This window comes from Pteropus alecto, unplaced genomic scaffold, assembly GCF_000325575.1.
Source record: "Pteropus alecto unplaced genomic scaffold, ASM32557v1 scaffold669, whole genome shotgun sequence".
NCBI classification, from domain to species: Eukaryota; Metazoa; Chordata; class Mammalia; order Chiroptera; family Pteropodidae; genus Pteropus; species Pteropus alecto.
Genome location: NW_006442554.1, coordinates 655,934 through 658,719, shown reverse-complemented (window position 1 = coordinate 658,719; position 2,786 = coordinate 655,934). Strand labels below are relative to the sequence as shown.

The following is a 2,786-nucleotide window of genomic DNA, read 5'->3' as shown; positions in this document are numbered from 1 at the left end:
TTTTCTACCAGTAATGTTATTCCGAAATGTGGTACTCGAACTGTCAGTTCTTGCCCCATAGTCTGTTTGTCAGCCTCTGACACAAGGAGGGCCGTGGCTGCATGTGCTCACAAGCAGGGTGGCCAGCCCTGGGCAACAGAGTCAAGCTGTTTGAAGAGATAAGCCATGGGATGGTGCCAAGATCCTAGCAGTTGGGTTAAGACCCCTACTGCGACACCCATGCGCTCGTGAATGTACAGAAAGAAAGATTTGGTTAAGTCTGGTAGTCCTAGTCCGGGGGCGTTAGTAAGTGCCTGTTCTATTTCTTCAGAGGCCTTCTGTTGTGTACATTCCCAGAGCAGGGGCTCCCATTCTCCCCCCTTTGTGGCTTCATAGAGGGGTTTGGTCAGGATGGAGAAATTAAGTATCTAGATTTTGCAGAAGCCAGCTATTCTGAGGAATTTGCAGACTTGTCGCTGGGTGGTAGGGATGAGAATCGAGCAGATCGTTTATTTCTTTGCTGGGCCGAGTTGGTGTTGTTCCTGCAACAGGTGGAAGCCAAGGTATTTGACTCTTTCTTGGCAGATTTGAGCCTTTGTTTTGGAGACCTCGTAACCTGCTTCCCAGAGGATTAAGGAGTAGATGCATTCCTTCCAATGCATTCCTCATAGGTCTTTCCTGCTAAGAGGAGGTCATCTACATACTGGAGGAATGTACAGCTGTGTAGGTTTGCCAGGAAAGTCTTTAAATCAGAAGCTAGAGCTGTTTCCAAAGATGGTCGGGGAATTCTTGAACCCCTGAGGCAGTCGTGTCCATGTCAACTGGCCCTTGTCTCCTCTTTCAGGGCTTTCCCATTAGAAGGCAAAAATTGGTTGCTCTGAGGAGCCACGTGAATGCAGAAGAAGGCATCCTTGAGGTCCAGACAGGTGAAATAGGCTGCCTGAGCAGGGATGAGGCCTAGGAGGGTGTATGGGTTGGGGACGACAGGGTGCAGGGTGACAGTCACCTGGTTGACTGCATGTAAATCTTGGACTGGCGAGTATTCATTGGTTTGTGGCTTCTGAACCGGCAGGAAAGGCGTATTCCAGGGTGATTGGCAGGGACAAAGAATTCCATACTTCAGAAATCTCTCTAAATGTTTTTGGATCCCCACTTGTGCCTTATGGGGGATGATGTACTATTTTTGGCGGGCTGGCTCAGCTCCTGGTTTTAACTCAATTACCACTGGAGGAATGTGTCGGGCCAGTCCTGGAGAGTTGTCTTCAGCCCACACTCTGGGCACCTTGAAGAGGGGCTCAGGTCCCTATTGGGACTCTTCTATGAGACTATAGAGGCACCATTCTTCTCCTTGGGGAACCGTGAGCGACATGATCTTTGCTTCTGTCCTCCTCAAAGTTAGGACTGCTTGGCCACGTGTGTCAAAGGTAATCTGAGCCTTTCGTTTTCCTAAAAGATCTCGTCCCATCAGTGCTACAGGGCAGTCAGGCAGATATAGGAATTCATGGATGACTTCTCGTCCTCCTAGGTTGCACCAGCGAGGCTGCAGGAAGGGGTGACGGATTCGTCCCCTGGTTGCTCTCATAATGGTAGCTTGTCTTTGAAAAAAGGGGCCCACGGGCCAAGTTACAACTGAGTGTTCAGCACCGGTGTCAACCATAAAGTCAATAGATCGGCCCCCCGACTATCATTTGGACCATAAGCTCCTGGGGGCCTAGCAGAATGGAGCCCGGTCTGGCCTAGTGCTGGCAACACAGGCTTCTTTTCCTTCAACTGAACTTGGGAGGGCACCAAGGCTCGGGCTAGGAGAACCCTACAGTTTTCCTCTAGGCAGACTCTCAACCAAGGGGTCAGCCGCAAACTACTGCCCCCCAGGAATCGATATAAGGGAATTGATCTGAGTGGCCAGGTTGACCGGTAAAGACTTGAGAGAACTTTGTAATGATTTCCTTATCAAGAGCTCCCTCTGCTGGCCGCCGAATGCCAAAAGAGGGCCAGTTGATCTCACAAAGGGTGCGGAGTTTCTGTGGGGTGAGTTTAACTCCATAATCTTTTGAATAACCCTTTTTAAAATTCTTAAGCATATAACCTAAAGGTGTCTGTTTACTCTGTCGTCCACCCATCCTTCCACCCGTGGTCAGTGATGCCCACGCACTCAGAGATTCGCCTCAGCCTTCTCCGGCCACTCCCCTCGCAGGGATCTTTTAGGCACCTCTTAGCAATTGGTGGGTCGGTGTAAACCCCCGACTCAGATCAGTGGAGTAGACTCCACAGAGATCCAGTGACACCACCCTAAGCTGTATGAGGTTCCTCACGGAACCGCGAATAGGGGCTCAACTCTCGCTTCATTGTCAGGTCACATCTCAGTCACACGCGATCACACACCACAAACACTCCACCCTCCTCCCAATATACCTGAGAGATCACGGGCTCCTCTAACAAATGTAGAGTACTCGGGTGACCTCGGGAGTTGATCAGACTCCCCTTCTGTCCTCTAACATATGAGGTTCCTCACGGAACCGCGAATAGGGGCTCAACTCTCGCTTCATTGTCAGGTCACATCTCAGTCACACGCGATCACACACCACAAACACTCCACCCTCCTCCCAATATACCTGAGAGATCACGGGCTCCTCTAACAAATGTAGAGTACTCGGGTGACCTCGGGAGTTGATCAGACTCCCCTTCTGTCCTCTAACAGACAGGCTGTTCCTGGGACCCGGGTCCTTACCACTGGGCGGTGCTGTGCTCCTGGGCTGGTTCCTGTGCATCTCCGGGGTCCATTGTGTTCTCGGGGCCGACAATCGGAT

General features: G+C 51.1%; 1 protein-coding gene across 1 annotated transcript in view; it reads left to right on the top strand.

Moving 5' to 3' along the window:
- LOC102895363 (protein SSXA1) overlaps window positions 1–2,786 on the top strand; it is a 28,387-nt gene that overhangs the window by 3,572 nt on the left and 22,029 nt on the right. The window lies entirely within an intron of this gene.